Here is a 26,456-nt window from a genome sequence, read left to right as displayed (position 1 = left end):
TAACTTAGGGGGAGGGGGGGGGGGTGTATTGAAGTGTCCACGCTTGTCCACGGAGAGGGGGGTAGGGGTTTGGGTCATGTCCACGTGGACATACTTACTGTTTGAATCTTAAAATTACAATGCTTTCCAGTTTAAGTTTAAACAATTAAAAACCACTTGAAAGCAAGTAATAAATTTGATAATTGAGAAATTTCAAAATTTTAAAATTATTTTATATCAGGTAATGCTATTTCTTTTTTTTTTTTAAATCAGCCATTCCAATAACAAATAGGCAAAAAGTAGTGTAAAATGAGTTAAAAAAAACAATTTCAAATCTGTCCACGTGGACATCCGGGGAGGGGGTAGGGGTTTGCCAAATGTCCACGCTTGTTCACGGAGGGGGAGGGGGTGTCAAAAATCTCATTTTTCTGTCCACGTGTTATCTGAACGGCCCCAATAAAAAAATAACAGATCGACTGTTTTCGCGGCAAAAGTTCAATCGTTTTGACTCAAGATAGCGTTGTTATTGTTCGAACAGCCAAAAAAGTAGTAGCAGTTCGCGGTAGTTTAATGGATGCAGAAGCCAGAGAAAATCGAATCCCAGGAAAGCAATTGTGTAGCCGATGATTGGCTTTGATACACACACTTTAACCCAAAGATCCCATCTCTCTCTCCTTGAGCTCTTGTCTATTTATACAAGTGGATGTGCCATCAGTCAGCCAACGACATTCATTGCGGCAGGACACGAGTCATCCATTCAGCCAGTAGAATACGAAGCAAAAGTTGCACAATGGCGAATCCCGCCAGGACATTTTTTTTAGAATCAGGCTGAACGGGGGGGCTCAATTTTTTTCTTTTGTATTTTTATAAGTGAGTTGTGAAACATAGTGTGTGTGATTTGGTGCCCCGATTGGAATGGTAAGTTTTAACATTTAATAAAATTTTGAAAGAAGCTGGAGATCGGATTGATGTGGCAGGAGTCATTTTAGCAGAAGGGTGGAATATGGCAGCTGGATGTTTGATTAAAAAAAACAAATTTCCCATACTGTTTGATTAACAGCTCGCTTGCTTGTACCTTCTAGTTTTAAATGGTAAAGAAAGAAACACACATATTCTTCTTCAATTTCTTTTTTCCGGTTCATCTTAGCCAATGGAAACCGTTCAGTTCGTTAGTCACAGTGCGATAATAGATTTCACACATACCTTGAACTTTTTTCTCACTAGCACTCATTCCACAAATTAGTGCCGGGTAGTTATGTGAGTGCCTTTCCATAAAAATATGTTCAAACTCGATTGAGAAATTGAGCAAACATTACCTCACGCCTCTCGCTCGTTTTTTGTTCCCTTGTCCCTATACGACTTTCAGCCTCCGCCCGTTGCGTTCTCTGAGAAATTTGTTTAGCTGCCGAACAAGTTGGCCATCGATTCGCAGATTTAACCGTTCACTGCTGTTCCCTCTCATTGATGTAAAATTCACTGAATTCAGCGAAAGCTAACATTTTTATGCTTTGCAAATTAAGCTCTTAATATTTACATTTCAAACTTGCTGTGATTGTTTATCGCAATCCTTTCGTTTAAATTTTACGTGGTGAAATTGTTCTGCCAGAATTGCAACACATACACAGTAAACGAAAATTACCGAGCTCGGAAATTATTTTACCGAATTCCTAACATGTGGAGTTCGTTAAACTGTTCGGTAATTTTTTCATGGCTGAAAAGTGACAGTTGTCAAATATTGCGGACCTTTTTCGGTAAAAAATACCGAAACTTGGCTGACCCTATCTGGGATGATCTGTCAAAAAATTGACAGCTCATTGTTTCACCGAACAATTGGTAGATAGTTACCGAACTGACTGTGTTCAACAACGGAGAACCGGTAATGTTTACCCGAAAAACTTTTAAAGTTCGGTGATATATACCAAATATAATTTCAGCTTATGATGCGCAGAGTATATCGCGAGAATCGAATCATCTCGCGATATATGTACACTGCGCATCATTATCTGAAATAGCCGAACGTTTTATGGTTTTCAGAAGAAATTACCAAAAATTTGACAGTTTTCGGTAAACATTACCGGCATTTGCAGAAGACGCTCAAGCGAAAAATAGAGTTAATTTAAAACCACTTTTTATTGCACTCTTTATAAAACGAGTCCCAGACTCTTCGTATTTTCATTTCGTCTTCATTTGACCTCGATTTTTTTAGATGTCCTGGAAGGCGAAGCTCGTATTGCCTCTGTGGAAATGAAAGAAAATCGTTACAATAAAATTTCGACACGGACAACAATGTAATAAATGTAAAATAAAAAAAATAAAAATTTTACCTCGTCCTATTCAGTAAGGAATTCGGTTCCTTGGAACTGCTGGTCGGAATTCTATGTAGGTAGTCCATTCTCCATGGTGTTCCGGAAGCTTCCTTATAGCGATCCACTTTCCCACCGGCGGAACAGCATTTTCCTGACCGTTTTATTGCCGTACTCCTCGGTGCTGCTGCTGCTGCTCTGCGAGCTATCGGCGTAGTTGTTCTTATTGAGACCTGCTGCTCTTTTGCTTCTGACAAAATGCGGGCCGTACTGAGCCGTTAAACAGGCCAAACTTCCCCCGCCTCAAGATAAGGCTCGATCCGGATCCAGATGAGAACGACATCATAACACGCGAAACCGAAACTTTAAAAAATGGCAACGAGTGCTTGCTCATTATTGTTTAGCATCTCACTCGAGCACACGATCAAAGTTGAGACCATTAATTCCGGCTGCAAGAGAGCGAAGGGAAATGTAAAAAATGCCAGAAAAGGACAAACGCATTTTGACGTTTGTCTTGACAGCGATAATTTTCAGTTTTACTTTACAGTTTTCGGTGTTTTTTTTACCGAAAACTAATTGCGAAGAAATTTGTTTATATACAAATAAACGAGTTTCGGTAGGTCGAACCCCGATTAACGAGGTTCGGTAAAAACAAGACGTCAAATTGATCAATTACCGAAAATTTTGGAATTACAGAACTGATTCTGTAAAAAAAATTACCGAATTCGGTAATTTTCATTTACTGTGTAGGATGTTATTGAAGAGATGCGTGGTTTCAACATGTCTGTTTGAAATGTGTACAATGAAGGGGGAGGTAAGAATAATTTATTCTTTTATGCTTTGTTTGTTTTATTTTGAAGAACGAGAATTTCGAATAGGGTACATCGGGGCAAGTGAAGATAGTTGTTTTACTGATTACGAATTATATAAATTTTAAATTGCAAATTGCATATTAAAGTTTGAACAACTGAAAAACATGATAATAACCTTAATTGATAAGTTTATGATCTTTGATGAAATTGTTTTAGATAAGTTTACAATCTTTTGATGATATTGCTCAATTCTTAAAAAAATAATTTAATTGGCTTTAACAAAAAACAAACCTATCATAGGACTTGGCGATTTGATGGGTTATCAGTATCGAAATTGATTTCATTCAGACAGAGCTGAGAATAGGAAGCTTTTCGTCAGCGCAGAACCTTCCAACTAATACCAAATGAATTGGAAATAATTTAATAAAACTGTGAGTCACATATTATTATTCAAAGTAATATTCGTACTTTCGATGAACTTATCTTTCAATTTCTGGCTAGAGTCTGTTGGATTAGGAGGACTGACATCAAGAGTGTTCTGAAGGTTCACTTTACGAATTTCGTTGGATCAGGAGGACCAACATGAAGAGTGTTCTGAAGGTTCACTTTACAAATTTCGTTGGATCAGGAGGACCAACATGAAGAGTGTTCGGAAGGTTCACTTTACGAATTTCGTTGGATCGGGAGGACCAACATGAAGAGTGTTCTGAAGGTTCACTTTACGAGGTTCGTTGGATCGGAAGGACCAACATGAAGAGTGCCCTGAAGGTTCACTTTACGAATTTTGTTGGATCGGGAGGACCAACATGAAGAGTGTTCTGAAGGTTCACTTTACGAATTTCGTTGGATCTGGAGGACCAACATGAAAAGTGTTCTGAAGGTTCACTTTACGAATTTCGTTGGATCAGGAGGACCAACATGAAGAGTGTTCTGAAGGTTCACTTAACGAATTTTGTTGGATCAGGAGGACCAACATGAAAAGTGTTCTGAAGGTTCACTTTACGAATTTCGTTGGATCGGGAGAACCAACATGAAGAGTGTTCTGAAGGTTCACTTTACGAATTTCGTTGGATCGGGAGAACCAACATGAAGAGTGTTCTGAAGGTTCACTTTACGAATTTCGTTGGATCAGGAGGACCAACATGAAGAGTGTTCTGAAGGTTCACTTAACGAATTTCTTCGGATCAGGAGGACCAACATGAAGAGTGTTCTGAAGGTTCACTTCATGAGTTTTCGTTGGATCAGGAGGACCAACATGAAGAGTGTTCTTAAGATTTACTTCATGAATATTTCTTGGATCGGGGGAACCAACAAAATGATTGTTTTAGAATGTTCACTTCACAAGCTTTCATTGGTTCTCGAGGACCAACGTGAAGAGTGCCCTGAAGGTTCATCTTACGAATTTTCGTTGGATCAGAAGGACGAACGTGAAGAGTGCTCTGAAGGTTCACTACGAATTTACGTTAGCTCGAGAAGGCCAACATGGTTAACCCAAGTAATACCGATAGTTTTATAAGACTCTTCGAGCCCCCTATGAAACCAAAACTTTATCTAGTAGCCTGCTATAAAACTTAAAATGTTACTTGGAAAGTTTTCTGATGGTATTTGAATATCCAGTTTTCTGGAGAAGAATTTCATGCAGGAAAAAGAAAATTTAAGTATGAGAAACGTTGGTTCCGAATCACCAGTTTTAAGATTAAGTACAACAGATTGGTTTGAATATTATCGAATGGGATCGAGATTAATATAAGTATGAACGGAGAGGGGAATATAGAAACAAACTATCGCATCCATAGAGAGGACCATTGAATTCGGTCTTCAGCGTCTTGTCTTGTATAAAATTGTTTGTTTGAGAACTTTTCTTGTCATTTGGATATGAAGGATCACAATTTATATCTGTCAAGTGCTGGATGTTCAGTATCTTCAAAAAGTCGGTTTAGGTAATATTCTCGTCGAAAAGACACCACAGAGTAAAATGTGCAAAAAAAAGAAACCTCCTCTGTTTGATCAGCTTGACTAACTTCAATAGTGTTCTGAAGGGTTCACATAAAGGATTCACAGAGTTGAGATAAACAGTGTACCTTGTGTTTGGAGCGAGATGTCTAATACCAGGAGGCAGTGTTCTGAATATCACTCATTTTCAATGAATGTTTCTGATTGCACCTCGCACCTGAACGTACAGCGGTCGGGTTTCGTTATTGATTGCTACTGGACCTACCCGATCATCGATCGTTCAATTCATCGCTAAAATACAGATCACCTCGCACGATGCTTGCTGTCAAAACAATGCAGCACCATCATCAAATTGGAATCTCACCAATGCGCAATACATATGGCGAATCATGTTGGTCTTCGATCAGGAGTTAATGGATCAGGCAGTGAGTGAGTGATACATGAAGCCGATCATTAGCGTATTTTGTTTGATTTGATACATAGCAAATTAATAAATTTATTTGTTGTTATAACGTTTTTTAACATCAGTATGATCAAAATCAAATTGTAGTTGTGTTTGTGAGGGAAAGATGTTCACTTTCGCCGTGTTTTTCAATTTTTACAAGTTCTCTTATTAAACTGTCGTCCGTCACGTTAAAACTACTGAGAATTTATGGTGTCCCGCACAACTGTTTGATTTTTTTCGTCCTGCAAAAAATAATTTTGAATTTCATATAAGTCAGGCAGATACTGAGTGAGCTACATTCAGAATGAATCAGTTTGCATCTCCCTCATCTCCGATATGCGATGTTTGCTAAACCGATGATTCTGAATGATGCGACTCGGTTTGCATAGCTGATAGGAGCGCTGATCGACATTGCATACCAGCCAGGCGAAGCAGTTGCGAGAGGCGCTATCCCATTATACAATCAGAATGTTTCCAACAGGAAACGCATCCTGAGTGTTTGTTTTGATTGATTTTCGGAACCCTGCCAGGAGGAAGGTTGATGGACCTTCGAGTATTTTTTTTTCTGAAATAACGAGCCGAGAAAGGTCATGTCGTCTAAACCAAACAAATTTTTTTGTGTGAAACCTCGTTATTTTTAAAATACATTTCTAAACTCCTAATTCTAGCATCGGTTTAGTAAAAAAAAAAATTGCCAAGTCTGTAGAGAGTGGTCTTTAGGTGATTAGAAATTGTAACGTTTTATGGTCGGAAAGAAGATGAATTTTTCGATGGCAAGGTCCAGAGCAAAATGTTGGCTTTCGCGCCAAATTCCGTGAGGAATTTGCCAACAATCCTTTCCTTGCCCGGCTGCTAGCGGGAAGTCATGGGTCTGCAGCATGTTCTTGATGGACACTTGCTCAGCATAAAACTTCTCACGAAAAAACTTAAGAAAATATCAAGATATAACAACGGTGTATTGCAAAACAAAACACTTATAACTAGCTGGCTAAATTGCCTCAACACCTTTCGTGAGCTTTTTCGGCATCAGCCCTTAACTTAACGGCACCGTTCTCTTCCATTCGAGTCCGAGTCCCAAACGACGAAATCCAGCGGGAAGAATAAAAGGCCGATGGTTTCCTGGAGATGATCGCGATCCACATTAACATCAACATCAACAACTTCAGCGAACTTACTCGGCCTTTCCGCAAGAACATCGTCTATATAGCTGAACGTTGTGCTGAAGATGATCGTGATCGCTTTCTTTCCGAGCTCTTTCTGATATATTCTGGTGGCTGTGAAAACAACCGATCCCGTTAAACGGTCTCATCTGGAATATCCAGCAATCACGATCACTATCGATGATCATTCTGCTGATTGTGGTGAACCTCCACTTCAAAATGAAGAGCTCGGCTTCGGTGCGTGTCCGCATCACCAACACGACGGTATAAAAAACCAAAACGTAATGATCACGCGCGGCCAATTGCGATCTCTTTTATGTCTTTTCATCTAGTGGATTCACAAATTTTATCCAATAGATAACGAGGGAATCTTTTGTTCTTCTCAACCTAGCTGAACACTCAGAGCTACAGTGGTGCTCAAACTGTAAATGCTACACTACCGCCTTTCCTTACAAAAAAAAATTAAATTACCATGACAAATCATCGATTTAATTTTTTTTTCTCCTAACTTTACAGATCAATAATAAATGCTCTTTCAGGAGACTTTAAAATTTTCACAATAGAGCTCCATCTCATTGATGGAGACTTTTCAGAAAAACCAAAAATCCTGCTTTCCTATCCTAGAAAAGACTTTACTTAAGAGTGGTGCTCCGATTTCGGCTTCGGTGCGTGTCCGCATCACCAACACGACGGTATAAAAAACCAAAACGTAATGATCACGCGCGGCCAATTGCGATCTCTTTTATGCCTTTTCATCTAGTGGATTCACAAATTTTATCCAATAGATAACGAGGGAATCTTTTGTTCTTCTCAACCTAGCTCTGAGTGTTCCTACAGTGGTGCTCAAACTGTAAATGCTACAAAATGCAAAGAACTAGAATTTGGAACAATAGTTTCCGTTTACGAAGGTCTAACTGAGATTCGAATGTGAAAAATAAAAAGGGTTGAGTTTGAGTCAGTTGATCTAGTTGAACATGACACAAAAGGAACAGAATGATTTGGTTAGAAACATGATTCAACAGACATTGAGCAGAACTACAAACAAGAAAAAGGAACTTGTCGATTCCAAAATCTGTCTACCGAAACGGTACAAAATAATAACCAGCATATTTGCTTTCAAGAGCAAAAGAAAGATGCATATTATACAGCACCTAGAGGAGAAAGGCCAATTTAAAAGAGAGCGTTTAAAAGAACTTTCATCAACATGTTTTTTTCTGTTTGGTGTAAAGGGGAGATGTGTAGCCGATGATTGGCTTTGATACACACACTTTAACCCAAAGATCCCATCTCTCTCTCCTTGAGCTCTTGTCTATTTATACAAGTGGATGTGCCATCAGTCAGCCAACGACATTCATTGCGGCAGGACACGAGTCATCCATTCAGCCAGTAGAATACGAAGCAAAAGTTGCACAGCAATTTACACGGAATCCTTAAAGGATGAAGATAAAGTAAATATATTAAGTGAAATTTCATAAAATAAACCAAAGATGTTGAAAATTATTCGTTTTTCTTTGTTTGTAGTTGAATCCGGAATAATGATTGTCCGGAATATTGTCATTGAAGTTGAAATCCGAAGTTTTCGCGCTGGTGATCGGCAACCTGGCCAACCAGCGACGTTGTGAAATATATAAAAATAATCTTACTGGCAACGCTTGTGTAAAGTAATAACCAGCGTGCCTATACAGCTACGGATGGTTGCATATTGAGCAAGGAGGCAAGGCAAGGAGTACCAAAAGTTTCTCATTGGTGGGAGGTGGAGACGGAGCGCTTTTTGACAGCGAATTGTTCGCCTACCATGCCTACGATTACGATTGCCTGTCACAAGATGGACGATTCCGTGTATTCACGCAGAGTAAACTTGAATTTTGGAACGAATTAAATCTGACTTTTATTCAAAACATTCATTTTTTTGAATTCAACTCCTGTTTTCTTTGAATCAATGAATTATAGTTTTGATTCAAAAGAATAATTTTTGAAAGAAAGAATAAATTTTTTGAATTGAATAATTTTGGACTTTGATTTCAAACAAATTCTTTGATTCAAAAGAAATTTGTTCAATTGCATATTTTTTTAGAAACAAAGTAAATTTTCTTTCAACCAAAGAAAAATGTTTTAAACGGAAAAGAATAATTTTTTGAAACAAAAACTTCAAACTTTGAAGATATTTTGGATTGACTTGCAAGAAAACCGAAAAATCGAATAAAGTTCGGCCGCTTGTTTTAAAAATCAAACCAGTGAATCGGTGTAAGCTATAAATAAGGAGGATTCAGGATGCAAAATGGTAAGTGTAAGTTAATAAATAGTGAATATTTAAGTGAATTTAAGATTTTCTAAAACGCTTGTATATTTACAGGACCACGGTCGACGGATAGATTTCCAAGTCTCTCGAACATGGTGAAAGCTGCGTAAAGTAACACCTCCCCAAATCCCGCGGTCGTATTTTTTCGGCCCAATCTTCAACGGCAATCACCAGTCGGACCCATCCAGCAGCTGGAGTGGCTTTCAGAAGTTTATTGACCGGCCCACGGAGAATGCGAAACTTTGTCAACGATATCAAGGACCCTACTCGGTTATATTGAACCAGTGTTTTCCCAACAAACATTTTTCGCTGAACAACCGCTGAAACATTGTTTAGTTCTAATTTTAAATCAGCTATCTTGCTGAAAGAAGGAAACCCAAATTCAGGGAGAAGCTGCTGTTCAGCCCTTAAACATCGGGATTTGGAGAAAATAATCAGCGAAGATGCCATGAAACGTCAATTGACGGATCAATAAAAAAAAAAACAAAAAGAATGATGACCGATGTATGCCCGATGTTGGCCAGCTACTTTTCCCCTCTCATGTTATTTTTTTCTTCATTTCTGCTTGTCTCGAACTTTGAATCTACGACTTGTTGGTCTCATGCCACAGAAGGCAGAGCCAATTATGCATTCTGCAAAGTATCAGAAAAGTGTCGTTCTTAAGCAACCGAAATATCTTTCAACAAATGTCAATTTCACATGAAGAAATTTAAATGTTTCGAAAATAAAATGCAAATTTACCGGCTAGGGCATTTTATCAAGCTAAGTGTGAAAAATTACGAATAATTAGACGATTAAAACAATTCTTATTTCGATCCATTTGCTGTCATGCATTGATTGATCTATGACTGAACAACAGAAAGTTCGATATAGCTGAAAGACGCTTTCGAATCTACCCTTTGTACAGCTGACGCCTGTCAAATTTGAATGGTGTCAAAAATGGTTGGACAAAGGCTGAACGAGTTATTCTTCAACCAATTTTCCCCTACTTTCTATTGGCTGAAATAAAACTTCCTTACATGCTGAAACAGCGCTAAAGTATTTCTTTTTTCAGCCAGAAGGCTGAAACAGCAATTAGCACCTTAACACGCAGCATACGATCAGAGAATTGGCGTTTTTATCAGCAAAAATGTTTGTTGGGTTATGTGTTTGTGAATAAAAAAGAATTTAAGAATTAAAATTGTATCTTTTTATTATTGAAACTCCTAATAGGAACTTCGAAACAACAGGGTAAAAATCTCCCAATTGGAATAAATGGAAAATGGTTCAATGAATAAATGCTTTTAAATCTATATCTAAATAACCTTTGAGCAAAGATAATAACTTTGAATCAAATGAAACTGGGTTTTGTATCAAAGAATTAATATTTTGAATCAAAGATTTTTTTTTTTGAAAAGATTTTTCAAAAGAAAAAATCTTTGAAACAAAGGAAAATGCATTTGAACCAAAGGATTTTTTATTTATACCAAAACCAAAGGAAAAAATCCTTTGTTTTTGCGGCACTTTCCTTTGAAATAAAAAATCTTTTTTCTGCTTGTTGGTATAAGAACACACCCGAAGCTGTACACGTCCTGATAATATGACTTGTCGCCAGTGAGTGTCGCCAGTAAATGTCGCCAGCGCTCATTGACGATAACTCCGGTTTGGGGATTCAGCGACAATAGAACCCTAAACAGCTTCAAACTGGTTACGCTGACCGGTAAAATATCACCAAGATGGTCATCTTCGAGTTTAACAATTTTCCAGCCTGGTGTTGTCCTTGGTGATTGTTTGTGAATTTCAATAAATTTTCTCTCAAGCTGTTTAATGAAAATAAATGTTTCATAAAAGTGTTGTAATGGCCTCATGACATCCAAAACCTGAATATTTAAAAAAAAATCTAAAAATTGTAAGCGCCAGATGACACTTCCAATGAAGTTTCATAGATTGTTCGCGTTAAATGTTAAATTTGTTTATTTGTATAGTTATATCGCAGTGAGTGTCATTTTTGTGTTAAGTTTTCTCCCAAATTCAGCCGCCACAAGACCTAGCCATCTACTGTCAGACACAACAACCGACCTAGCTTAGGAACTTGACCACCAGATGGCCACTAACCGGATCCATGGGTAGCTGAATGTTGGTAGCGACGCTGTACTAGCGACATTGGCGAAGCCTTTTGGTTGAGCAGCAAGGCGGGGGCAATGACCCGAACAATGAGTTCAAGGGCCGGTCAAATTACACTGGCTGATCCTCTTCCACTCTTCCAAAAACCATCAAGTCGCGCACATCAAAATTTGGACAACCAATTACAACCACGTTGCTCCAAAAATAAAAGAAGAGTTGTCAAGAGTGAGTCAGAAGTGAAGACATCAGGTAAGCCAGTGGACCACCGAACTCCTTCGCCTTGAAATGCACGCTCTCATCTTTGTCTGTCCTTGTAACAGGACCCCTTTGGTTTTGGCTAAAAGCCCCGAACGCCTGGGCCAGTACTATCGTCCTTTGCGGCATCGCCGCCATCGCTAACCGTTGCCAGCGCTGGCTACCGCCACCGCAAGCCGTGGGATTGTTCACCTCGGAGTCAGCCCTGGGACCATACGAATATATCGCCGGCTTCTGGACTCATCACCACCAGGAAGGCCGCAATAAAGGTCCTTTACCCCATTACTGAGGCCAGCCGACCACACCGGATGCAGAAGTGAGCCTCCAGTGAAGGGTCAGTTAGCCCACCAGGTCAGATTAGTTTTTAAGAAAGTGGGAGGTCAAAGCAGTGTAACTAAAGCTAATACATTGGATTGAGAAGCGCATATGTTTTAGGAGTTGTTTCTTTTCATGCAAACTGATATTCCCTGCGATTTTGTATTTGGATAAGAGTGCCGCCCTGAGGCCCAAAAAAAGGGAGTCTCTGAGACGCCGGCGGAAGTGGTAAGACGGTTCTTACAAAATATCCAAATTCAAAAATTTTACATCGTTGTTTATTTTTACACGACGATAAGCCGATCCATTTTCGTGCATCTGTTTCGATCTAAATTTACACTCCTCAATGTAATTTTATATCGAAAACGATGTTTCGTTTTCGTGCATCGTTCTCGATCTAAAATTACACGTTATTTTCTTGCTGTGTAGGACAGCGTCAACGACGAATATATTTGAGGCCCTTGGAGCCAAAGGGGTATAAGTGACAAAATTGAAAAAAAATGAGATAACCATCTAGAACGAATCATTGACCGCCACACATCATATGTTATTCAAATCATAATTTTATTCAACTATTTTCTTCTGTTTTGGTCTCTCTGAAAAAAACCCTACTAACTGAAAGCCACGTTTTTTTGGCGGCAAAGTGGTATGAATAAGTGGTATAAATCCTCACCAATTTTCTCATCAGAGGCTTTCAAAATACACGCTCTGAGGCCTCGCATAGCTATACAGGAGACGATACATATACATTCATTCAAACCTCCCCCCATGAGGAGGATCTGCTCTAAGAGACACTATTCGTTTGCTGCCCCGAACGAACTCTCTCAACGTTCGGTTGCTACATGATGCATGAAGAAGACGTGGCCCACATACCTACTCAATTACGTTCTTGAATTTGAATAACTCCAGCCGATAGCTGTCGTTGAGGAGAACATCTTCAACCTCGCCGCAAAGGTTGAGGCAACAACAAAAAAAACTGAACTTATTGCATTGCACAGGCCCGCAACGTATGGTGCATAGAGGGGGGAGGAAAAAGAAACGAAAAAACTAGCTGCCTGCGTGCGGTTGCTTTGCAATAATAGCAATAGCAGAAAAACCTCAAACATTCGATCAAGGCACAAACGAGGAGACTCGGGTTTGCTATGCCTTTGGAATTCGGTTTCCTCAAGGTTGTAACAGGAGATGAGTGAGAGCCATTCGTTTGGTTTTTTGGATTCGCTGCCTCGAATGCCTATTGCTTCGTGAAGGCGGGCCATGTTGAGAGCGTATACATCATCGGTTTTGTCGTTTTCGCTGCCTCAAAGCAACCTTTGCTTCCGAGTAAAGCGTTGAGCGAGAAATGGTTGATCAACTCATGCTCAGCTAAATTCAATCACTGCTGAAAATGAAGATTGGATAATCTCATGAACCTGCAAAGAGCCTGAATGTATACTGACCACTAGACTGGCCCAAATTTGTATGAGATTATTTTTACAACATTTTTTTCAACGCGGCACCCCCTAGATTGGTGCATTTAGGTGAAAAAATGACTTTCTGAAAGTTTCAGGTCATTTGGCAGAAGCACGAGCTGGCGCAAAGGACTAGAAATTTGTATGGAGATTTCCGACAAAATGTATGAAAAATCGACATACTTTCACTCTTTGTGTTCTAAAATATGTTTCCAGTAGGCTAGAAAGCTCAGAATTTCAGGAATTTTAGTTTAAACAATGACAAACAAGTTTGTAGAAGATTGTTACGCAATACGAATCGACTGTGATGAGTTATTTGCATTTGAATGTGTGATTTTTTTCGCATTTCATTGATATGTCGTGATTATTATGGATTATTAGTACTAACTTGTTCGCATAGTCACACAATGAGAATAAAAGATAGAAAATTTGTGTCTTCGGCAAATTTGTAGCTTATTTTATAACAAATATTTTCGCAAAAAGTTTTTTTGGCAAATTTTCCGAGTACATAAACTATTTGTCATTCTCATTGTGTAACGATGCTATCAAGTTAGTGCGATTATTAGCCCATACACCGTTCAAATGTCCGAAAATGACCGAAAAATGTCACACATTCAATTGCAAATATCTCATCACAGTCAACTCATATCGTATTACAATCTACTACAAACTTGTTTGTTATTGTTTGAACTACAATTCCTGAAATTCTGAGCTATCTAGCATACCGGAAACATATTTTAGAACACAAAGAGCGAAAGTATGTCGATTTTTCATACATTTTGTCGAAAATCTCCATACAAATTTCAAGTCCTTTGCGCCAGCTCGTGCTTCTGCCAAATGACCTGAAACTTTCAGAAAGTCATTTTTTCACTTGAATGCACCAACCTAGGGGGTGCCGCGTGGAATATGAGGATTTTTTTTTGTTATGGGCCAGTCTACTGACCACCGATGTTGCCGATTCGTGAATGAGTATGCAGAGTGCTTTCGGGACTGAGCTTTCTGTTCATTATCGGATGATTTCAGATGGAAATGAACTGAGCCTACACTGCAGTAAATTCAATTGAAAATTGAAAGCTGACACTGATTATTTGCAGCACTGGTCGGGCCCACCGTACCCTGGGGGAGGAAGACTGAATAAAAAAAGAAAAAAAAAATCTTTCAAACGTCAAATTTTCCTCATCAATCTACCGATCAGTGTGAAGGCTCAAAATTTTACTTTCTTATTAAGTGATTTTTAATAAAACTTGTTTGATGCTTAAAAGCACTTGTTTTGCATAAAACAATGATTTAATTAGGTTTTGTTTTGCTCTGACAAATTCTTGCATGATCAGGCGTATTGAGTCGCTAAAATTTCGTTAAAGTATTGAAGCTGATAAATAAAAATTGTTTGATTAATGGATGTTCTATAAATAGCTAAATCTAAACTTAGGACCTCAACAACTGAGTTACATTACTAGCTATCATCTAAAGTTAAAATTTGAACAATTACAAATCTTTTCAACAATTGCTGGCTTTTTGCCGAACAGTAAAAAAACGATACAGAAAACGATACAGCAAATTTCAGTCTTCCTCCCCCAGACCGTACCTTATCGGAGAGCAAACAAACACGTTTTGCTGGACGCGCTGCTTGTGGTTCTAGAAATTCAGGAATGATTTTACGTAATTTTCATATTTTTGTAAAATCTCACAGCGTGAATTGTTGCACCTCACTAGCATGGTTGGTCCACACTTCTCAAATCCGACAGTGCGCTGTGTAAATCGCACCGTTATGTTCTACGATTTTTAGAAGCACCACACTTCCTTCCGAAATGCTCTACACTCGTTTCCGAGTACAGCCGAAGCCAAGTGCCGAGCAAAACCGGTGCCTCAATAGAAACACTATTGTGTGAGATGGAGAAACCGAAACACACAACTGAAGTGCAACTTTTTCCTTCTCTTCCTACCACAGTAGGCAAAAAAACAGCACGAAACGATATTGCTTCTTCTTTTTCCTTTTCTTGTTGGGAAGGAACCGAACCTACTGAGTTGCTTAAGCGCTGCTCCCCTACACTTAATGTGATGATTTTTTTCTCTTGCTCTCACCCTGGCGAAGCCTTCTCTGCTCTTTGATTGGGTGTACGCCCGGCGTCTTAACAGAGCAGGGCAAGTGTTTCAGAACGAAAAGTTCACTGAGTTGTATTTTTCAAGCCACTCGGGGAGAAATGGACAACCATGCTCACTAGAATGTAGATCAAATGTGCTTTACAATGAATCTAGAGTTTGTTTTGATTACGTCGTATGAACCAATATAAACAAAATTGAGTTATTGACTGCAAACGATTTATAAACATGTATTCTATGTTATGTAAAAAATCGGTTTAATTACAACAATGAAAAAATTGTACAAATTGATTTGAATTTAGGACGTATGATGACTTTCTTATTTTTGAGTGCAATTTGGTTTTTGCGACGTTTTGCACTGTTCTGGATTGGCGTGCAAAACAAAGGTCGCAAAATACCTGTTTGGCGTGTTGGTTTTTGCGGCCTTATGCATTTTCTCAGGAAATGCATCGTTAAAAGCGTTAAAAGTTTAGAAATCCAAAAGAAATCGCCAACAAGAGTTATTCTAGCTACCTCAATTCAATAAAGGGCTTCAAATTTTTGCAAGGTAAGTTCAAAACCTTTAGTAAGACTGCGGGCAAAATCACGGAGAGTAAAGTATAGTTTTTCCAACAATATTCCGCCGGTATAGAACTATATTTCTGATTAATTCTCGGCTAACTATAAATATTAAAATTTGAACTATATATATAATAGATGATCTGGTTGATTTTTTGCGTTCAACTAAACATCCCGAATAGAAAAGTAAGGTGAAAAAACCATGTATTTCATTTTCACTCTACCGTGGGTTTTATGGTTGATAATATGAATATCATGGTATTGAAACCATGAATGCACTGTCAAATTCAATGTTTTTGACTATAATATTCATGGTTTCGGCATAAATTACCATGAAAAAAGGGGGTTGTTAAGCAACTTAACCATGAAAAAATCAACTTTTTTCCATACATTTGAAAACACAAAACTTTAAATTTGATGATTATTTGATCATCCAGTTTTTCTAATAGGAACTGTGAAATTCATTGTCCTCCAATGAATTTTCATTGTTATTTAATATGTGTTGACCGTATTATTTCATGGTTGACAATTATTCATATTTTGATATATAGGGGGGTTTTCGGATAATTTTTACAATTCAATAATTTTAATCGATACTTTTATTAAAACTAATTTACTTACATTTTAATTTTTAGTTCACTTTATCTCTTCCTGGAATAAATAAAATAGATTTTCCCCTGTTTTTTCCAAGCATGTTTGGTTGGAAGCCTGAGCATAAAATTGACTCCATCATCATCCGACCGTCGCAATACTCTCGTTCGAAGTATCCGGCTGGACCGACTTTGTATCAGCTCCTAGAACAAAAGAAACAAAAATTGTAATTAAAAAAAACGAAATGAGTTTTGCAAAGTACTCACCGAAGGAATTTTAGTTTTAAAATTGTCGACCACTAAAACTGTCCGGATAAATGGCGCGTAAACAAAATCTTAACACGAAAAAATTATTTTAGCCTTCAGGCCAAAAAACGATTACACGAAAAAGCAAAAGCTTACCAATATTTGTTTTGGTTTGGATTTTCTTTTTACCATGAAGTTCACTTTAATAATAAAAATCATAAGATAATTGCTGTGATACCATGCTTCTGAATAGATTCGATAACTGTTAAGCGTCATGAATTGACGATACATTTCACAGTTACTTTAAAAACCATGGAGGTTTCAAAATTTTAGAAGGTTGCTAAAGATTTTGAAATTAGGATGAAGTTTATTGTTAAATTGAATAATACCGTTTCTTTATGGTGTTGATCATGGTCTTTGCTATTCGGGAATACTCACGTAATCACTTATGGTTAATTTCATGAGCATAAGAAAGTTCACAACAACACTTCCACTGCAACACACAGGAAAGTCCGTCCCACTAAAATTGTGGCAAAACGTGAACAGGATTGCTTGGCTTTTCTAACCTGTGGAGATGATTTGGATTGCGAATGGATTGAAGAAGAGGAACTAGATTTGAATGGTTTCGACATCGTCGCTGATGCTGCAGAGTACTGCCTTGACTTTCCCGGTCATTGATATGGAAAGTCATCAACATGGATTATGGACTCATGATTGAAATGTTTTTTAAGCAATGATTAAAGGCTTGTTAAAAGTTGTTAACCTTTTTTCAATTCTTTGAATAAAACTGATGAATTTAAAAAAAAAGCAACATTTTTAATTAAATTCCTAAAGGATTTTACTCCAGAGGGGGGGGGGGGGGGGATTAGGAAAATGTGACGTAATACAAACAGGGGGGTTACGAAAGTTGTGACAATATGTGACAGAAGGGTGAGGGGGGGGTAATTTTTTCCAAATTTTGCGTGGCATCATTTATGGACAGCCCCTAAGCACAAGCCCCAACTATAGAATTGTGAATGATCTCCTGCAAAAAAAAAAAATCTTATCTATCACTGATTTAATAAAAATGGGACAAGACTCACGGAGTTATTTTGGCTTCCGGCAGACGGTGAATAAATTCTTCCACCATTTCATCTTCTCGGAACCGATCCCCACCGCCATCAAATGAGATGCACATCCAACAGATGAACCGGGTTGTCTTTAAACTGTCCGGGGATCCCGGCGATGGGAAACAAGAAAACAAAATGATGTTAAATTTTGGTGCTTCATTATAAAGCAAATAAATTTAAAAATCTCACCCGTCGTGCTGCTCAGGACACACTACTTGCCGTATTTGGTGCGACAACCTGCGCATCCGCTCCCTGGTGGCCAACGAGGACCATTTCGAGCCGGACAACGACAATCGATGCCACCCAGCCGGGATGTCCAACAATTCCTCCAGCGGCATCTAAACCTAAAGGGAGGAAAAAATTTGCCACAAGTTTATTTAAAAAAGCAAATGTATGCACCTTCGCTAATTACCTTTTGTTTTTGCCATTGGTAAACACCCAGCCACCTGCTGCTGAAGGCACACTGACTACACTTATGTAAATACATTTTTATTCAAGTATCACACAATCAATCATAACAATAGTTTTATTTATTATATTTATGCTTCAATATCTAGAATCAATCAAACATTTGTAGTTGAATCTATGATATTTACAGTTGAATCAATTATACCACTACAGTTGAATCTATTATATTTATAGTTGAATGGCTAAAATCAATGATACAATTGCAGTTGAATCTATCATATTGACAATTGAATCAATTATACCACTACAGTTGAATCTGTTATATTTATAGTTGAATGCCTAAAATCAAGTATACAATTGTAGTTGAATCAATTATACCATTACAATTGAATCAATTATACCATTACAATTGAATCTATTATATTTAAAGTTGATTGCATAAGGTCAATCAGCAGTTTGTAGTTGAATCTATTGTATTTATAGTTGAATGCATAAAATAAATCATACAGTTGAATGAATTATATTGATAATTGATTGCGTAAGGACAATTAGAAGCTTGTAGTTGAATCTACACAGAAAGAAAAATGTAATTTTACATTGCACTTTTTCGCCGCCTCGTCACAGAAAATATGAAAAAGAGTATAGCATCTTGACATTTGCGATGAAATTAACGTGCAATTTCATGTAAATCTCAGTATCGCAACCTTCGTCCGTATTTTGTTTTACCTGTTCGTGTGCTGTTTGTTTTTGTTCGAGTTGGAGCCTCCTCCCGGAGGTAGTGGGCACAGAGTTATTCAGTATGGTAAGTCAAAATAAATTCAAATATCGTTTTAAGAAGAAGTTACAATGTTGATTAACTTGTACCTTTTGTTTTTTTTTTTTTGCAGACGTTCAATAGTTGCCTTCGATCTCCTCCGGCACCTGTCGTCGTTTCCGTCGTTGAGGGAATCGAACAACATCAACCGGCGTTTTGAGAAAGTGAATAGTGTGCAATGTGTAGTGATCAATTCGAGTTATATGTTTGTTTGTTTTGTTAGATGTAGTTTTTGTTTTGAAAAATAAAAGTATTATAATAGAAAGCCCGATCTTTTTCTTATTGGATAAATAGCCATATATACCTAAGGATGAAACGGGAAACGTGAACCTACATTAAACAACGCAGTAGAATGCGATGGGAAGTTTACATGAAACAAGCAGTATTGATGCATGTAAATACCCGATTCCTTTCTACCCATGCTATTGCATGTAATGTTACGTGGATTTTTCTAAGTGTGTATTACGTAAGAATTTAAATGCGAAAAAATCAACTGCATTTCGAGTCCAGTCTAGTCAAGACATTACTAATATACCGTCAACTGGGGCAACATGCAACAATTTTCAACTTCAGCTTCTTAAAAACTTATGTTCACAGTTAATCGTATCCTTTATGCTTCAAAAGTTTTAAGGATGTTGGGACATCAAATTGGCGTAGTTAAAAAAATTATTGGTTTCTTCAGTTATTTTTAATTTTCTAAAAACATGCGATTTTCACCCTTCTTAGAAAATGGGGTAACTTGCAACAAACTTTGTTTTTAATGAAAAATCTTATGAACACGTACGAAAATTCATATTTTTAATATATTTGCGATGTCTTAAAGACCATTACGCATGACAACACCAATTGCAGTAGTTTTTGGGTCTGTAAAAACAAATTTTCACATTTTTTCTGAAATTAAGGATGCTGCATATATTTAGGGGTTAAATAATACTACGAAAAATTCTAAAAGCTGAAATCATAAAAATAAATGTTTGGATGAATGAAATTTAAATGTTTACAAACGCGTGATTCAAAACATTCATATTCCAACACTTGGAAACGAGATTTACAAGGTATTTCTTTGATTTGCATTTTGTTGCATTTAACCCTAGACACCTAACTGAATATTAAAAATATTCATTTAAAAAAATTGGGTGATTGTTCGAAAAATATTTTTACACCAACAATGTTGGTATAATATGAGGAAACCTGTAAAAAGTTTGTAGGTAATTTTATCAAGCCGATCCGTCATACTGGGTTAAGTTTTTTTCAGCATCAAAAAATGTTAAAATTTGTACATTTATTGCTCGATTTTTCAAATTTTACATAAAAATAAAAAACTTAAGACAACTAGCTTAAGATGCGAGAAATTATGTCATAATCATTTTGTTATCATTAAAAGATAACTTTATTACAATACATTAAATTAAAAATTGATTCAATGTAGTGTTATATAAATGTTGCATCGAACCCCGCTGTTGCATGATGCCCCGTTTGACGGTATAGTCCGCAGCAGCACCGATTCCAAGTATCATTGAATAGGTTCCTCTACATATCACCCCTGGTTCCAATTGCGTTTTACTTCAGTACTACATGCAATTCCGAACGGAATTATTGGAGTTTAAGGTAAATACAATCTTTTTTTATGATAAAATTTATGAGATTGCAAAACGACGTTAGCGCCAAGTAAAAAATGCGAAAGGTCGTAAGAACATTTTCAGTGAAAACAGTTAAACTGATGACTATATCCAATGCACTTGCATATTCTTAATGCATTTCGACTGCGTACTCCGAAATTTCAAACAATATTTGAAGATATTTAAAATACTAGAATTAAAAATGTGTTTGAAAACTTCATCGGCGAATTTCTCGAAACAGATCAGGTGGCTCATACGACCTAATCAAAACAAACTCTAGGAATATTTTTTTGGTTGGTCCAAACAAAGTAAAAGCACTGAAAATCCGGGTACAACCTGACGGTGGACCACAAAAACAGACGAAATTTTAATTTGTAAAAAAATCGCGCAATGTAGTGAAATTTGAAAAACTCCAGTAAATTCAATTTTTGTTGCATGGAAAATCTAAAGATTTTGCTGTCTTTAGATTTTCCATGCAACAAAAATTGAATTTACTGGAGTTTTTCAAATTTCACTACATTGCGCGATTTTTTAGAATTTTAGTAGATTTTGTAGTCATATTTTTTCAAAACCATCGTACCATCGCTCAAACAGTATTTACAAGCAATCGAATGAAAAGTAGGTTTTTCAGACCACTTTTTTGAACTTTTTGCGACCATTTCATTAAAAAAATTTAAAAAATATTTCTTGGCATTGTGATGTAGACGATAACTTCAGCTTTCATATGCATAAGACAAATATATTTTTGGACGTATAATGTATGAACTACAGCAGTTTTCCTGGGGCATGTTTTTCGGATTTTTTTTCATGCTGAATAAGGAGAAAACTAGAAGTTTTAGCTATATATAATGTTCTAAACATATTTTACTGACATTACAAGGTTTCTTTTGATGTAAGTTTTGTTTAAATCGGTTTAACACGCCAAAAGTTATAACGATTTTAGCTTGTAGTGTCAAATTGACACTCCTGGTGCTGATTAGGGTAATGAAATCTGATGCGGATGAGGGTTTAAACTGTAGCAGAAACGCTTAATAAACCCCAACATTTTTTTATTTCGATTATAGTCATTTGAACATCTTTATGTCATTCGCGACTTAAATACAGTACCGTTCATAATTGTATAGAAATTGGAAGCACGCACACTGTCACTTCGATTTAGATCTCCCATAACTTTTTACTCTGACGATATTTTTTGATCAAATTTTCTGCGTTAGATAGATCAACTATCACACTATTATATAACAAAATTTGAGCTTTCTGGAGTTTGTTTGGCCTGAGATACAATAATACTTCGAAAATTGGACTTTTTGGACTTTTACCATTCAAACTGCAATATCTCAGAAACTACGCTAATTTTTTTATTGCAATTTTGCAGAGTGATTGTCGAAATATTAAGTAAGCATGTCTGAAGTTTTTGAAAAGTTCTATAGATGGGATCAAAAGTTACGCGATGTAAAATATTTCATGCATGAACCTGCGATTTGCGATTTCTATAGCATTTTGGACGAATGTTTCCATAGGAAAGTCTCAGCTACCATGGAACAACGGATTTGAGCTCCCGCCTTACGAACAACGGGGCTTCTTACTAAATCTACCGACGCTGGAATCAGGGCGCGTTTTCCTACAACGCCTCTTCATTTTCGACATCATTCAGAATAACGTGGATTGCCCGGAATTGCTTTCGCTCCTGCCGTTTAATGCTCCTTTAAGAACGACCCGGTCGCAGGAATTGTTAAGACTTTCTCACCGACGAACCAAAAATTATCCATTACAAGATTCGGAACTCTTGCGGAAATCGACGGACAAAATCCAAACGCGCCACCATCAAATGCTGCGGCAGAAATGCAACTATTCAGTAAAACACGCTACACACTCATTTGGCGCAACACCTTAAACTTGTAAAATTGACCCATTATTGCGAACAGCCGAGATCTGTCAAAAAACGTGTCGTTTATTCGAGTCAATTTTACACATTATTTAGAAAAGCAGGCTTACTAAATAAAGGGTAGTTTTTTAACTTGTCATTCTATCCGAAGTGATGGTTTGCATTGTATGGATCAAGGAATAAGTTTCTAAGTTGTGTTTTAAGTTAAAAAAAAAGAATATAGCACTCTTTCTGCCGTAACCGATCTCGTTCGACGATTCAATGAATTTTTACCATTTCTATAACACCAACATGAAAATTATAACTTGCGCCGAATACAGAAACAAACTGATTTGTTTTTATTATTTTCTTTCCTTCCTTCTGACACTTTAAAGGGCTAACATCAAAGGGCTGACATCGCCATGCAGAGCGGCCTTATAAAATAATGTGTAGATTTTACATGTTTACATTGCTAATTTTCACCCCTGTTTGACGTACATGCTGTGTACACTATAAAGGGTACAAGGGCTTTACATGAAAAAGGAGTTAACCCAGTCTTTTCCGATAACGGGTCAAAACTACAATATAAGGGGTTGCGCCAGATGAGTGTGTAAGGAAAAAAAAACAATTTATATTACACGGTCGGAAATAACTAGCAGTTTGAGGGTTGATTTACACAACAAACACACTGAGGTCTTTCTCTACGTGATCTTGGCTCTCCAGAATTAGCACGGTTTTTCGGAATCAGAGTCGATATTCGCTATTCGAAGCTTTTTTTCCTTGGGGGCCCTTCAGATACCACGTGGACAGAAAAATTAAATTGTATACCCTCTGCTCCCCCTCCCCCGAAATAACATTTGCTGATATGAAATTATTTTAAAAATGTAAAATTACTAAATTTTGATATTTATCACTTGCTTTCAAGTGGCTACTAGTTGTTTAAACTTAAACTGGAAAGCTTTGCAATTTTCAGATTTTGAATTAAACATCTTAACCCTCCAAAGCTGTTCGGGTCAATATGACCCGAAGCGCACATTTCAAACATCTATATCATCATTCCAATATACTGAAGAACTGGGAATTTTGACAGACCAAGTATGTTCTATGAAAAAAATGATCAAATTGACGACAAAAAACTAAAATTTGAGTTTTGAAAATCGGTTCGTTAGGAAATGAAATACAGCTGAGCAAAGCCAAAATTGGATGTCGTTTTTTAAAAGTAAGATTTTTTTCTAACGGAACATTTGAGATAGCGGTCGAAACTTTCATTGAACCCCAACATATCTATACATTGTCAGAAAGATGGATTCTTGACGATTTCAAACATCATTGAAACACTGAAATACAGAAAAGCTGTCAGAAGTTATGAGTATTTTAAAAATAAAATTGATTTTTCGGACTTTTTACTTTCTGAACCAGTTTATGATAACCTGGTAATACATATCGACTTAGTTTTGAAATGGTGAGTAATAAGAATAAATAACCTACACAATGAATATAATATCATTAAAATCGGGTAACATTTACAGCCAGGAGAACGAAATCAAGCTACAACTAAAATTTCCCCGAATCGTATATTTAGCGAACGGCTTTGGAAGGTTAAAAAAACTAAAACCAAACTAAATTAAATTAAGACCTTGGTAAAAAAAAACTGTATTATAACAGAAATCAGGATCCCAATCAACATAAATACTTGGCCAAGTCATCAAAATCCTTAATCGCAGTATCCTCAGCACTGTTCCGTGGAATTTGGCTCAATGAGATATGCAATACAAATAAGTTATCTGTTTTAATTGAAGATATTTATTAATTGAGGAATTTGAATGCGTCAGGTTCTCAATTGAATTAAGTCAGTGGCATAGCTTTTCTCCAAAAATTGGTGAGAGTATGCCAGAGTGCATTTTGCAAATGTATTCCAAATTTGAACAAAAACATATTGTCATTGAAGTTGAAATCCGAAGTTTTCGCGCTGGTGATCGGCAACCTTGCCAACTAGCGACGTTGTGAAATATCATTACTGGCAACGCTTTTGTAAAGTAATAACCAGCGTGCCTATACACCCAAAATAATCCGCACGTCGGGGCTACGTGAAAAACTACATAGTTTTTATCCAATTGATTTTCACGTAGATGCTACGAAATCGATATGTGAAAGCGTCCCTATAAGAATTTGTGCTTCATGAGACGCACCTACATTTTACGTGAATTTTTTGTCAGTTCAACGCGGTTTGTTTATGAAAGCCACGAGGAATGTTTTTAATATCTGAATGAAAATAAGGGTGTTTTTTTTCTTCCTGTTTTTGTTTTTCTTTTTCATAATGATGTAAAAGAAACAATTTTTTTGGTGAATAAACTTTATTTTCACTATCTTTGCACATTTTAACACAACACTTTTAACAAATACTTATTTTTTGACATCCTTCAACGAGCTTTCTTTTTGAAATCCTGTAAAAATTGAAAAGTATACATTAATAAAACAAAAGTATTATGTGAAAAAAAAAAATTTTACCTTGTCTGTTGTTCCGTGGATGGTGTTCCGTGAATGATGTTCCGTTGAACACCTTACTCGGACAGTCCCACCAAAGAACGAGAGGTCATCAGTTCCAACGGAATAGAACTTGTATCGAAAGCCATATTGCTATGAGAAAAATGAAAAACAAAAATTAGCTGATTACAATCAAGAATTATTATCACTTACCAAAACGACAAATCCAAAATAGAAGAATATCCGATCATGATGACAACAGACACAACGGCTTAAAAAAATCATAACATGGAACAAACTAAGCTGACGGACCACAATTCCATATTCTAATTTGAATTTAACACCACACGCTGGAGAAAAATGCACAAAACGGATTGGAAATCATCCACTTAGACTTTACGTGAAATTCATGAGTCAGTTATGTGGAAGTAAAGTAGTTGCTACCGGGACGTTCTTGCTACACTGAGGTTACTACGAAATTCACGTAAAATCGATATGATGCATCAAAATCTTAGTTTACGTGAAAAATACCGTAGAAATAATTTCAAAATTATTTTGGGTGTACAGCTACGGGTGGTTGCATATTGAGCAACAGTAGGCAAGGAGCAGGGATGCCAGGTGTTGAGGATGAAAAATCTGGGCAATTTTGAAAAAAAGTCTGTGTGTGTCTGTGCATAAGGAAAATCACAAATTTGGTAGTAAACAAAAAATTAAATTTGGCGAATCGTGTGAGCGAGGGGGGGGGGGTGTTTGTGCTATGATGTTCGGGTTACTTTATAACAAACACTATTTCCTACCACGTTCCATGCCGATCTTATTTAAAAAAAAAAAAGTTTAATGATTGATTGGTCATACCAAACAATACAAGCCAGATTTTAGTCTAATCTGCCATCTTACATATCAAATCTGATACATTAATATTGATTTTATCTGTCAATTTTGAAAGTCTGTAAAATCTGGGCACTCTCAGTAAAAATCTGGGCAAAATCTGTGTCTGGCCAATATCTGGACGAAGGGTCAAAAGTCTTGGTTTTACAGACAAATCTGGGCACCTGGCAACCCAGGCAAGGAGTACCAAAAGTTTCTCATTGGTGGGGGGTGGAGACGGAGCGCTTTTTGACAGCGAATTGTTCGCCTACCATGCCTACGATTACGATTGCCTGTCACAAGATGGACGATTCCGTGTATTCACGCAGAGTAAACTTGAATTTTGGAACGAATTAAATCTGACTTTGATTCAAAACATTCATTTTTTTGAATCCAGCTCCTGTTTTCTTTGAATCAATGAATTAAAGTTTTGATTGAAAAGAATAATTTTTGAAAGAAAGAATAATTTTTTTGAATTGAATAACTTTGGACTTTGATTTCAAACAAATTCTTTGATTCAAAAGAAATTTGTTCAATTGCATATTTCCTTAGAAACAAAGTAAATTTTCTTTCAACCGAAGAAAAATGTTTTAAACTAAAAGAATAATTTTTTAAAACAAAAACTTCAAACTTAGAAGATATTTTGGATTGACTTGCAAGAAGAACAGAAAACCGAAAAATCGAATAAAGTTCGGCCGCTCGTTTTAAAAATCAAACCAGTGAAT

The 26,456-nt window shown here is 36.8% G+C and overlaps 1 protein-coding gene and 1 long non-coding RNA gene across 4 annotated transcripts in view; one reads left to right on the top strand and one right to left on the bottom strand.

Moving 5' to 3' along the window:
- LOC129738523 (uncharacterized) overlaps nt 1–26,456 on the top strand; it is a 93,083-nt gene that overhangs the window by 53,002 nt on the left and 13,625 nt on the right. The gene's annotated exons all lie outside the window — the stretch shown is intronic.
- Nucleotides 16,315–16,644, bottom strand: LOC129738526 (uncharacterized). Its single transcript, XR_008735533.1, has 2 exons — nt 16,588–16,644; nt 16,315–16,524 (listed from the first exon to the last, which is right to left on the bottom strand). It is a non-coding gene; the product is annotated as an uncharacterized LOC129738526 (long non-coding RNA).

The sequence above is a fragment of the Uranotaenia lowii genome, chromosome 1, assembly GCF_029784155.1.
Source record: "Uranotaenia lowii strain MFRU-FL chromosome 1, ASM2978415v1, whole genome shotgun sequence".
In the NCBI taxonomy this organism is placed as follows: domain Eukaryota; kingdom Metazoa; phylum Arthropoda; class Insecta; order Diptera; family Culicidae; genus Uranotaenia; species Uranotaenia lowii.
This window is presented reverse-complemented; position numbering and strand designations above follow the sequence as displayed.